Raw genomic sequence first — 13,237 nt, 5'->3', positions numbered from 1 at the left:
CATCCTCTGCGAGGCAGAGGACGGGGAGGTCCCTCCGAGGACTGCCCACCCCGGCCCCGCCCCGCCCCGCCCCGCCCCGCCCCGCCCCGCCCCGCCCCGCCCCGCCCCGCCCCGGCCCGGCCCCAGGCCCCGGCCCCGCCCCGGCTCTGCCGTCTCCGCCCCCGCCACGCCCCCCCCCGCCGGCGCCGCGTCCCGGCTGTGGTATCTTTGCCACGCACTTCCGTCCCCCACGAAACCCCTCTAGGCCGCCCGCGGCAGCCTCAGGTTTTGTGTGCCGTGCTGGGTCACGTCTCAGTGGGTTTTATTCCTCTCATTATGTTGTTTAACAGGCTGTTACAGCCTCTCAGACAGCGTGGGGAGGTGTTGTCAAAGTGAGAGGCTGGAAGACAGTGACTTAGGCGAAGGAGGGGCTTCTGGGCTGCGATATCCCAGAGCAAAGCCGAGGCCCCGGGGTGGACGGGCGACAGGAAACAACTGCTGAGAGCCCCTCGGCGGGGTCTCCTCCAGGTCCCACCTGAGTGCACATGGGCTCGGGCAGTGCCCAAGCCGAGCTCGGCTTCAGGACTGGAAAACCAAGACTTCTCCCCTCTTTTGTCTGTTTCCTCTTCTCCCAGGTCCCTTGGGTCACCTCATTCATTCACTCACTCACTCATCCATGACAGGGCCCTTTGGTGCCAGAGGACACAGAAATGAATGAGACAAAAAAATCCCAGTTTCCGGGCACCGACCAGACACAGCACAGACGCGTGCCCTAAAGCACCATTCTTGTTTCCTTTCTCTTATCTTCAAAATCGATTCGTTTTCAAGCAGTCCAGCAGTTCAAATGGTTAAACACAGAATTACCCTACGACCAGCAATTCCACTCCTTGCTATTTGCCCACAAGAAAGGGAAACACATGTTCACAGCAGCATATTCACAGCAGCCAAAAGGTGGAAAGAACCCCAATGTCCATCGGCCAATGAACAGATGATAAAATGTGGTCTGTTCACACAGAGGAATATTATTCAGCAAATAAAAAGGGACTGAGGTCCTGATACGTGCTTCAGCCTGGATGAATCTGAAAATGTGGTGCTCAGTGAAAAAAGCCCTCCACACAAGGCCCCAGAGTGTGTGATTCCATTTATGTGAAACGTGGTGAGCAGGGCTGGGAGGGGTGGGGGAATGGGGTGATGGCCGAGGAGTGCAGGAGTGCTTTCTGGGGTGATGGAAATGTTCTAAAATTGACTGTTGGTGGTGGGTGCACACCTCTGGACAGGTACTAAAAACCTTCGAATTATGCGCTCCGAGTGGGTGATTAGTGCGTGAGTTATATCTCAGTAAAGCTGTTGGAAAATCACCATGCCTACCTTCACAGGGGTGTTAAGGATATTAATTATTCTCTGTAAAGTATTTAAAATAGTGCCTGGCACGTGCTAAATGCTCAGTAAATGTTAGCTATTTAAAAATAGTAAATTCCTTTTAAGCACTTGAAACCCCGGGCGCTGGTGCCTTGCCTTGCCTCCTGCTGTCCATCAGAGACACTCTCCCCTTTGATTTCTTTGAATATCTGGATTTCATAACCGGCTCCTCTGCCCGTGTTTTTTTTTTTTAATGAAGTTCTATTTTTTAAAAAAAATTATTTATTTTATTTTTGTCTGCCTTGGGTCTTTGTTGCTGCCCGTGGGCTTTGTCTAGTTGCCGCGAGCGGGGGCTACTGTTCGCTGTGGTGTGCGGGCTTCTCATTGCGGTGGCTTTTCTTGTCATGGAGCACGGGCTCTAGAGTGCAGTCTCAGCAGTTGTGGCGCACGCGCTTAGTTGCTCCGCGGCATGTGGGATCTTCCCGAACCAGGGCACAAACCCGTGTCCGCTGCACTGGCAGGTGGATTCTTAATCACTGCGCCACCAGGGAAGCCCCTGTCCGTGGTTGTAGTATCGCCTTTGAGGGGCCCTGGCATGGCCTCCCCCCCCATCTTCCCCACCGCTCCACAGGACCCAGACTCTCGGCTAACGTGGCCTTTTGGGGGGCGGCCCCCTCCCTGTCCTCCCCCACTCACTCGTCCCAGACCCCAGCGCCCCTTCCTTCGAGGCCAGCAGCCTGCCGCACACGCGCTCACACGCTCGCAGGCCCGCCCCCATGCTTTGCTTGCTCCCCGCGAGGGAATTTGGACAGACAGGCGCCCTCGAGGCTGGCGCTGGGTTTGGCTCCCGGGACCCGGGCTGGGGGCCGCCTCCACGAAGCTCGTGGATTTCTGACCCAGAGGACAGGCTGGCAGATCCATGTGTGAACTTTGGCAGATACCAGTAAACTGACAGAATGGCTGATAATTTACATGATATTAAAACCGAGCGGCTTTGTCTGAGTTAATTAGAAGGGTAAAATGAGATTTATTAAGGGCAAAGCCAGAGCAATCCAACAAGAGAAAGAGTCAGAAATAGAAAAGGCAGGAGTTTGGAACAGTGTTAAGAGCCGCGGAGAAGTACTGGGAGGTGGTGTCTGATGAGAAACGACATGTTAATCATGGTAATGACCCCCTCGCCCCCTCGCCCCGGGGAGCCCAGAGCAGCCCAGGGGCCTCGGCTCTGCGAGGCAAGAGGGCAGCCTCTTGGTCTGCTCTGGCAGCTGGTGGCACTGGCCAGGGGCTGGGGCCTGTCACAGAGCTCCAGTTCCCAGGAGAGACCAGAGGCCCAGCCAGATGAGCGGCCCTTGGAGCCCCCGCAGCATCTTTACAGGTACTGAGCACCTACTGTGTGCCAGGCAGGGGCTGGAGCACTTTAAAATACATTTGCTGAGCGCTCACCGTGTGCCGTGCTCGGGAAGTGCTGCAGTGACTGTGTAAGTCAGGTTTGTGGGTGAGTAGCCAGGCTCGGAGAAGGTCAGCAACTTGCCCAAGGTCACACAGCCAGGAAGTGGCAGAGCCAGGGCCCAGAGCTGCTGGATTCTGGATCCCACAGTTCTCCCGGCTGTTCAACAACGGTGTGGCATGCCTGCTATGCAGGGAACCGAGGGTGCAGGGCTGGCAGGGTTCCTGCCCCCAGGTGGTGTGGCCCAGAGGCCGAGAAGAACGAGCCAGCAGGTAGGGATGAGTCCTCTGCTGGGGTGAACCCAGGGGCTGCAGAGGCGCGTGCAGGGTCCCTGAAACCCACCCTGTCCTGGGTGATCAAGAAGAATGGCCGGAGCTTTAGCCGAGCCCGGGGCGTGGGATATGGCGGAAGTGCTCCAAGCCGACGAAACAGCAGGTTCAGAGCCAGGTGTCCTTGGAGAGCTGCCAGTCACTCCTTCCCCACAGAGCCTCTGGCATGAAGGGACAGGGGGGACAAGTGTGGCTGGGGGTGGGGGTGGGGAGAGATGTGGCTTGGAAGCCGTGCCAGGGAACACTGGGGACCCCTGCCCACTCACGCCCCTGTCTGAGGACGAGGGTGAGGAGAAGGGCCCCTGGGAGAAGAGAGGGGCCTGGCCTGAGTGGGCAGCAGGCCAGCTGAACCTCATGGGTTCTGAGCAGGGTCGCCAGGCAGCTCAGGTGGCCCCAGGCTGGAGTCTCCCTGACGGAGCTGGTCACCGTCCCCGGCTCCCAGGGCGCCTCGCAGCCCCATTCTGCAGGGCCTGGTCCCAGCACACCGACACAGCTCTGGGCTTCCTCACAGACCCCACGTGCGGGGCTGTCCCTGGACTCGGGCTGTGCTGGCTGGTCGTCCGGAGCTAGCCGTGCCTGTGTGCCCAGCCTGGACACCCCCAAAGGAGGGGACGCTCCTTTGTCTTTCCAAGGGCCTGGCCATGCGGTGAGTGTGGCCTGCCAACAAGCTGGGGGAAAGACTGAACCAGCAACTTTATCTCCATTTGCATTTGAGGAACGTGAGGCTCAGAACACGGTCAGGAGCTGCGCACTGAGAACTTACATCAGGGGAAGCCACGTGGGCCCGATGCTCTGGTTGGCTTTCCCCACACACTTAATGAGGTCCCCGTCAGACCAGCTGAGGCTGACCCAGGGAGGCAGTGCTGGTGATGAGGGAGAGTAGAGACCTCCCAGCACCCCAGAATTTGACCAGCCTCCCAGGGTGGGGATCTACGCAGGGACAGGCCCCGGGGCCCCCTAGGAGCCTCAAAAACAGCCGCCCCAGACCCAGCTGTCAGAGAGAAGACTGGGGAGGTGGGGGGGGGTCTGCCGGGCCGCAGCGCCGGGGGTGCAGGGGTGGGGACCGGCCCCACTGCCTGAGGAGCTCTAATGATGGCTCATGTCAGAGCCGGCCCTCGGCTCTCACCGCCCTGCGTCTCCAGTGGCACCACGCCAATTAAGGATGAGTTGAGTGTATCGTTAGTTTCCGAACCGTCAGGATTCCAATTAGGGGCGTCTTAGATCCACTTGAGCGGCTCTGCTCATCATCCAGGCTGGAGAAGGTGGGCTGGGCTGGGGGCGCCTGCTGTAGGCTGACAAGCTGCAATGGGCTTTGCCAGTCGGGGCTGGATTAAACTGGCAGAGCGAGGCTGAATTCCTGGCTCCGCCTGCATGCCGAGGGCCTTGGTCTCCTGACTGGCCGGTGCGAGCGTCCTTCTCCTGGGGGTGATGGGCCAGACTGACTGGAGGTCCCCTGGAAGGCAGTTCCAAATGTCACATTCCCATCAGACCTGGCCCTGAGGGACCATCTGGTCTACCCCTTCATTGCCAATGGGAGAAACGGAGGCCCCTCAAGGCCACAAGAGACCCCAGAGGTGGACCTGATCCAGACCCTCAAGCAGATTGGAACCCCCTCCACCGTCCCAGCCAAGTGGCCATTTACTTAGGCCTCTTTTATGACAACAAGGCCACTCCTCCTCCCATCAGGGCTTGTTCCCTGTGTCCACTGGGGTTCTTTATCTGCAAAGGAGGTGACTTTGGCCACGTGCAGATCTGGAGGAAGAGCTTTCCAGGCAGAAGAAAGAGCAAGTGCAAAGGCCCTGGGGTGGATCAGAGACGTGGGTCAGAAATGTGGCCTGTGGGCTTCCCTGGTGGCGCGGTGGTTGAGAATCCGCCTGCCGATGCAGGGGACACGGGTTCGTTCCCTGGTCTGGGAAGATCCCACATGCCGCGGAGCAACTAAGCCCGTGCGCCACAACTACTGAGCCTGTGCTCTAGAGCCCGCAAGCCACAACTACTGAGACCACGCGCTGCAACTACTGAAGCCCGCACCCCTAGAGCCTGTGCTCTGCAACAAGAGAAGCCACCGCAACGAGAAGCCCGTGCACCGCAATGAAGAGTAGCCTCTGCTCTCTGCAACTAGAGAAAGCCTGTGCGCAGCAATGAAGACCCAACGCAGCCAAAAATAAATAAATAAAACTATCAGTAATAAGATAATTAAATTGAAAGTCAGGTTTGAAAAAGAAAAACAAAGAAATGTGGCCCGTGTGGCCACTGGAGCAGGAGGAACTGAGGGCAGGGAGGTAGAGAAAGGAAGCCCTGTAGGCTGGGGTGGGGAGGGACGTGAGAAGCCACGGGGCGCTCAGCTGCGGAGGGGCGTGATCTGTGCTCTGAAGGCTGGAGCTGCCTCCTCACTGGGGAGTGGAAGGCGGGAGAACATGGAGATCCCGGTGTGGCCACTGGCTGGAGCGGGGACTGGGGCTCCTGGACTTGTTCTGGCCTTGGGGGCGCTGCTGGGAAGAGGGTATGATCAGAGGTTTTGGCCTGAGCCGCTGCCGAGGAGCAGAGAACGAGGCGCTCTGTTTGAACACATCCCGTTTGAGCAGGTCTAGGGACAGGGCAGTGGATCTGAAGTTCTGGGGAGAGGCGGGGGCTGGAGCTGAGAAGGGAGCAGGGCCGAGAGGTGAACCATCCACATGGAAGTGTCGCCTCCACCCAGGAGCACGAGATCCAGCCCAGCAGGTGGTGGGTGGTGGTGGAGTGGCCTGGTTTGGACCCAAGCTCAGTTCCTCCCCACCTGAGTGTGGCCTCATGGAGGTCCTGTGTCCTCCTGGGGCCTCAGTTTTCTCACCTGTGAAATGGGAGCACACCCCTCCTTTGCAGGCAACCTCTCTCTGGCCACCAGCCTGGTCCCCCTCTCGTGGGCGTGGCTCCCTAGATGGCCAGCTCCTTCTGCCCACGGGTGGCTTCTGGGGCAGGTGCCAGAGACCCCCGCGCTTTGCAAGCTGCAATGCCCCAAGTGCTGGGCGTGTGGGTGCTGCCCCCCCAACTGTCTCCTTCTCCCCTGTGCAGACATACCCGGGGGAAGGGGCTCCAGGGCCCACGCTGACATCTGACCTCCCGGGTCACCGACCTGGGACCACCTCTCATTTGACTTGCTCTGGATGAGGACACGTCTCACCTGAGCGTCCCTCGTGGCCTGTGACCTGGGACTACTTGCCCCAGGTCCCACCCTCCCCACACCTCGGGGGGCTTGGGGTTGTTGCTGCTCTGCGACCTCCGGGTCAGGAGGGTCTCAACACAGCAGGGTGCTGCGCCGGCCCTGGGGAGGCCCAGGCACTAAGTGTGATTTAAACCCAGGTCTGGTGTAGGCAGTCCGTGTCCTGAGGCGGGGGTGGGGCTGTGGCTCCCAGGTGAGAAGCCCTCTCCTCGCTGCAGGGGGACGAGGGGAAGAGGCCCTGCTCGGGACAGAGACAGAAGGGGTTGGAGCAGAGCCGGGCCTGCGCTTGACCTGGGAATGGTCAAACCGCTCCTGGAATAATTAGGAGCTTTCTCCACTGGCTGAGGGGCAGACAGTGACGCGATGAACACCTGTGAGCCCAGCACCCGGGCTGAGCAGACGTAACATTCTGACACGTGCCCTTTCCTCAGATCTTTTTTCAGCATGGCTCAGTGCCACAGTGTTTCTGCATGTTTACAACACAGGCTTACATCCCAGCAGCCTGCAGGATCAACGTTTAAACTTGACATAGATGGTACCTTGAGTCCCTGACATTCAGCATTGCTTTTCTGCTCGAATATGACCCTCCCGAGACTTACCCGAGTCGGTCTGTGTCTGGTTCGTCGATCGTCTGTTTACATTAACCGCGGGCCAGGGCTCCCGCGTGAACGCCATTCATTCATTTCCCGTGAAATACACACGGTGCTCTTCGCCGCGCTTCTTGATCACATGCCAGTCCCAACACATGCGGCCGAGGGGTTGAGGCGCGCGGCCAGGAGCTCAGCCGCCGGGTCCCGGGCAGGTGTTGCAACTCCAGGAGAAACGGCCGCATGGCTTTCCGAAATGCTGGCGCCTATCTGCTGTCCCGCCACTGGGAGAGTTCCCGTTGCTCCAGAGCCTCTCACCAACACTCCGTTCTGCGGGCCTGAATTTTTGCCCAGCTGGCGGCTCTGAAGTGGCATCTCACTGAGGATTTAATCTGCGCTTCCCTGGTGATGCCCGCGGTAGACAGCATGCGCCTCCCACTCAGGGGCAGGAAGGTCCCCGGGTGTTGCCCAAGGCCCCAGTGGAGGGTCCTCTGCCCCCGACACCCCCATCACCCGCAAAGCAAGCCCCATGCCCCAGACATCACACCGGCACAGCCCTCTCGAACCCCAGAGCACCCACCCCTCCAAAGGCTCAACGCAGGTAATGGGGCCAGATCCCCGCTGCCCCTGAACCCCCCTCCATCCTCTCCCGTGACCCTTCTCCGTCCCCAGCCCCCCGTTATGGGCTGAACTGTGTCCCCCACCAACTTCAGGTGTTGAAGCCCTACCCACAGCACCTCAGCGTGTGACTGTGTATGCAGACGGGGCCTTTAAAGAGAATTAAGGTAAAATGAGGTCACATGGGTGGGTCCTAATCCAGTGTGTCTGGGGTCCTTATAAGAAAAGGAGGTTAGTACTCAGACGCACAGAGGGACGACCCCAGGAGGACACAGGGGGAAGACAGCCATCTGCACGCCGAGGAGAGAGGCCTCAGAAGGAGCCAGCGCTGCTGACACTTTGATCTCAGATGTCCAGACTCCAGGATGGGGAGAAAATCGGTCTCTGTTGTTCAAGCCGCCCAGCCTGTGGTGCTTTGTTAGGGAAGCCCCAGGAAGCAGACACCCCCAACCCAGGGCTGCAGGACTCCTGCCCGCCCAGCCTCCCAGGCAGCCCCTGGTTTCCTGTCTGAGCTGCCAGCCCCACTGGGCACCGTGGTGTGAGGACTGGAGCTGGTGGCTGAGCCAGGTGGGGGCGGGGGGGACCAAGGTGGGGAAGGCGATTGGGAGGCAGTGTCACCAGGGGGTCCGAGTGTCCCCTCCCCGAGGGCTGGGATAGCTGTCCTGCACGAGAGGGGGGCCCAACTGGGAGCCCGGAGTCCCAGGCCTGGTCTTCTCTCTTGTAACTCTGTGTGGCCTTGAGCAAGCCCCGGTCCCTCAGCAGACTGGGTGACCCCCTCCAGCAGGTGGACGGTGAGGCTGGGGCCGAGGTCAAGGACAGGGAGCCCTCCACTCCGACCCCACTTCACAGGTGGGGAGCCTGCAGGAGGCCAGGGTCTCAGCTAGCAGGGCGGCTGGGCCTCCTGACTCCAGGGCCTGTGCTTTTCCCCCCCTCCCCCCACCGGAGGCCTGACCCTCACACAAGGCTTCTGTGTGCAAAGGAGGCTCATCACAAGGTTTCGGGGTCCAAGGAAGCTTCTACCACAGAACACAGACATCCCAATGTTGCCCATCCCTCAAAAGTGTCCCATTTAACTGTTTAGCATCCCCGGCGCCCCTCCCCCAGGAATCCCCCATCTGCCACGTCGTCCCAGCATCCCGGCCGCCTCCACCTCAGTTGGCCTCCTTGCTCCCTCAAGGCCCACTCGTCTCTCTCCCCTTCCACATTTCCCCTCCCCTAGGGCTTCCAGGAACTCAAACCACCCCGTTTATCACAAGGGGATGGTGGCTATACTAATCAGAGGGAAAAGAGGGCTCAAGCAATAAGGGGACCTGGGAAATCAGCCCCTAGACCGAAATCACCAGGTGAGACCCCACCTCACATCACTATGAAATGCGACCCCGATGGTTAGAGACCTAAGTGTGCAGGGAAAACTTTTTTACCATCTCTGGGCGGAGAAAGACTTCTTAAACAAACAAAAAATGAAGGGAAATATTCATAAATCCAACCAGAGCAAAATTAGAAAACTTGGTGTGACAAAGCACAACGTAAACACAGCAATAAGACCACCCGACACAGAGGAGATATTTACAATACGCATAACCAACGAGGGCTTAACACCCAGGCTACACAGAGGACGCCTAAAACAATCAGGGAGCCGGCCCAGCAAAGCAGAGAGAGCCCTGGAGGCCATGTGACCACAGGGACCACGGTGACTTGTGGGGTTTTGAAGGACATGGGCCACTCCCAAGGGCCATGGGGCAATGCCCCAGGGCAGGCGGTGGTGAGAGCGGCCCCTCTCCACACACACAGAAGAACTCAGACCCACGTCTGCGGGGAGAAGGGAGGGGAGCTCAGACGGACAGCTGGCTGAGTTCCCGCCTTGGGGGGAGCAGTGCCTCAAGGCCGACCTTCAGCTGAGTCACAGAGACTCATGAATCGTCCTTTCCTTGCGCACCTCAGCCTGGGGGCCGGTGTCTGTGTTTTATTGCTTCTCCTGGGAGCCACGTATTTTCCACAGAGCCTGGGATTAAGTCACCAACAAAGACCAGGGACCCCAGGCGGGCTGGAAGGGGAGGGGTCCCGGATGCCCATCTCTCCCCGCCTGCTCTCTACCAGGCCTGTAATTGGATCTGGAGCCTGAGAGCTTTGGCCTGGGGATGGGGGCGGATAATGGGATCCCAGGTCTCACGCTCTGGGCTAAGCCTTGGGTGGGGAGAGGCCGGGGGCCACAGAGCACAGAAGGCCCACCGTGTGGCCTGCACCCCGGTCCCACCGGCCCCCTCTAGGCTCCGGGCCCCTCCAGCTCCGTGTGAGCCCTGGGTGGGCCTGGCTGCCTTCGAAGGCCAAGGCCGCTGAGCCCCTGGCGTTAGGCCTCTCCTCCATCACCAGGTGACACACGGGGCTGAGGGCTGACTGGCGGTTTCTCTGTGGGGTCTGGGCTTCCTCACAGTGCGGGGGCCGGGCAAGCATCCGGAGACAGTGCCCGGCACAAGCGGTGTCCTCTCTGTGACCTAGCCCAGAACATACAGACTGCTTCTCTGCACCGTCCTGGCTGGTGGAGACATGGGTCCCCACCCAGATTCAAGAGAAGGGAGCACAGTTCAAAGGGGAGTAGAGTCCTGACCACCACCAGGGACCAGGAATATAGCCGTGGCCAGTTTTAGAAACTACAGCCAAGCACATCTTTGAATCCATGGTGCTCAGTGAGACCTTGGCGCATGGATAGCCGCCCGCGATCTGGGGCCCCAGTGGACAGGAGCCCGCGGGGCAGAGCTCCTTCTTCCTGTGGCCTGCCAGGTATCTGAGCTGTTGTGCCCACCTTTAGAGAACCCTCATTCCTTTCCCACCTCTCGGGCTCTCTGGATACTAGGTCCCTCTTGAAGTCCCTTTGCAGTCGGGCCCCCCTCCTCCCCAACCTCCAGTCCCTGCAATCACGGATCTGTTTTCTGTACTAACAGCTTGGATTTTTCTAGAACATTCTATAAACATAATCATATAGCATGTAGCCTTATGTGTCTTTTTAGGATTTTAAGCAAATCCGGAATAGGACTTGCCTATTTTGGACATTTCATATCAACGGAATCACACGATATGTGGCCTTCTGTGTCCAGTTTCTTTCATTCAGCATCACGTTTTCAAGGTTCCTCTAGGTTGTAGCAGGTGTCAGCCCTTCATTCCTTTTTTTGTGGCAGAAAAATATTCCATCATATGAATAGACCACATTCTCTTTATCTGTCCATTCATCAGTTGATGGCCATTTGAGTTATTTCCACCTTCTGTCTAGTGTGAATAATGCTGCTATGAACGTTTATGTACAAGTTTTTGTTTAAACAACTCTTTTCTGTTCCTTTGGGGTCTGTACCTAGGCATGTAATTGCTGGGTGACATGGTAACTCTGTGTTGAACATTCTGGAACTGCCGAAGTGTTTTCCACAGCGACTGCACCATTTTACACCCCACCAGCTTGCACGAGGTTCCAATTCTCTACATCCTTCCAACACCTATTCTTTTCTTTTTCATTATTGTGGTCAAACTAGTAGGTGTGAAGTGGTACCTCACTGTGGTTTTGATTTGCGGTTCCCTAACTAATGATGTTGAGCATCTTTTCATGTCTTGTTGACCATTTGTATATCTTCTTTGGAGAAATGAATGTCTATTGAGATCCTTTGCTCATTTTAAAAATTGGGCTGTCTTTTTATTCTTGAGTTGTATGAGTTCTTTATACGTTCTGGGTACTAGACCCCTACCAGATATGTTTTGCAAATATTTTCTCCCATTCTGTCGTTTCACTTTCTTGGTGGGGTCCTTTGATGCACAAAAGTTTTAAAGTATGATGAAGTCCAATTTATCTATGTTTTCTTTTGTTGCTTGTGTTTTTGGTGTCATATCTAAGAAACCATTGCTAAATCCAAGGTCGTAAAGATTTGCCTCTGTTTTCTTCCAAGAATTTTATAGTTTTAGTTGTCGTGTTCATGTTTTTAAGTTTATTTTGAGTTAATTTTTATATATGGTGTGAGGTAGGGGTCCAGCTTCATTTTTTTCGCGTGTGGCTCTCCAGTTGCCCCAGAACCATCCGTTGAAGAAACTATTTACCCCCATTGAGTAGTGGTGGCCTGCGTGTTGGAGATCAGTTGGCCACAGATGTATGAGTTTTTTCTGGACTCTCACTGATCGTTATGTCTATCCTTACATCAGTACCACGTTGTTTGATTCCTGTAGCTTTGTAGTAACTCTTGAAATCAGAGAGTGCGAGTTGAATCCTCCACCTTTGTCCTTCTTTTTCAAGATTATTTTGGCTATTTGGGACGCCCTTGCAATTCCATATGAACTTTAGAACTAGCTTGTCCATTTCTGCAAAAAAGGCCTTGGAATTTTGATAGGAATTGCATTGAATCTGTAGATCAATTTGGGGAATATTGTCATTTTAACATTATTAAGTCTTCCAATCCATGAACATGGGATGTATTTCCATTTATTTAGATGTTTTATAGATTTCTATGTTTTATAGATTTCCTTATATCAGTTTGTACCTCCTACCTTGGTTTACTTAATTTATTATTAAGTATCTGATTATTAAGTATTTGATGCTATTGTTAACGGAATTGTTTTCTTAATTTTCTTTTCAGATCGCTCATTGTTAATGTATAGAAATACCACTGACTTTTGTGTGTCGATCTTATATTCTGCAACTTTGCTGAATTTGTTTATTAGCTCTGTTTCTTTTGTGTGTATAGATTCTTTAGGATTTTCTATAGATAAGGTTGTATCATCTCTTAATAGAGGTAGTTTTACTTTGCATTATTTTTTTTTGAGATTTATTGGTGATGTCGTGTGTATCAATAGTTTATTCCTTTTTATTGTTGAATAGCATTCCATTGAATGGATATGCCACAATTTGTTTATTCACCTGTTAATAGGCATTTGGGTTGTTGCCAGTTTAGGCTACTGCAGATTGGGCTGCTATGAAGATCATTGTGCAATTCTTTGTATGGACACATCTTTTTATTTCTCTTGGGTAAATACCTAGGAGTGAGATGTTTTGGTCCTATGGCAGGTATGTATTTAACTTCCACCTTTTAAGAATCTGCCAAACTATTTTCCAAAGTGGTTGTACAGTTGTGTATTCACATCAGCAGTGTATGAGCGTTCCAGTTCCTCTAAATCTTCACCAACGCTTGATATGATTGGTCTTTTTAATTTTTGTCATTCTAATAGGTGCTGAGAGGTATCTCGTTGTGATTTTAATTTGTATTTCCCAAATGATTATTAGCTTTGAGCATCTTTTCAGGTATTTATTTGCCATTTGCATGTCTGCTTTGGTGAAGTATCTGTTCATATCTTTTGCCCATTTTAAAATAGACTTTTTGGTTTATTATTGTTGAATTTTGAGAATTCTTTACACATTCTGTATATAAATTCTTTGTTAGGTATACAATTTGCAAATATTTTCCCCCGTTCTGTGAGTTGTCCTTTCATTCTCTTTACAGTTACCTTTAAAGAACAGGAATTTTTACTTTTTTTTTTTTTTTTTGCGGTACACGGGCCTCTCACTGTTGTGGCCTCTCCCATTGCAGAGCACAGGCTCCGGACGTGCAGGCTCAGCGGCCATGGCTCACGGGTCCAACCGCTCCACGGCATGTGGGATCCTCCTGGACTGGGGCACGAACCCGTGTCCCCTGCATCGGCAGGCAGACTCTCAACCACTGTGCCACCAGGGAAGCCCAGGAATTTTTACTTTTGA

The 13,237-nt window shown here is 54.8% G+C and overlaps 1 protein-coding gene across 3 annotated transcripts in view; it reads left to right on the top strand.

Annotated features, from left to right (window-relative positions):
* LOC132505316 (uncharacterized) overlaps nucleotides 1–13,237 on the top strand; it is a 56,252-nt gene that overhangs the window by 25,060 nt on the left and 17,955 nt on the right. The window lies entirely within an intron of this gene.

Source organism: Lagenorhynchus albirostris, chromosome 15, assembly GCF_949774975.1.
Source record: "Lagenorhynchus albirostris chromosome 15, mLagAlb1.1, whole genome shotgun sequence".
Classification (NCBI taxonomy): Eukaryota; Metazoa; Chordata; class Mammalia; order Artiodactyla; family Delphinidae; genus Lagenorhynchus; species Lagenorhynchus albirostris.
Note: the sequence above shows the minus strand (reverse complement) of the source record. Positions and strands in the feature narration are given on the sequence as shown.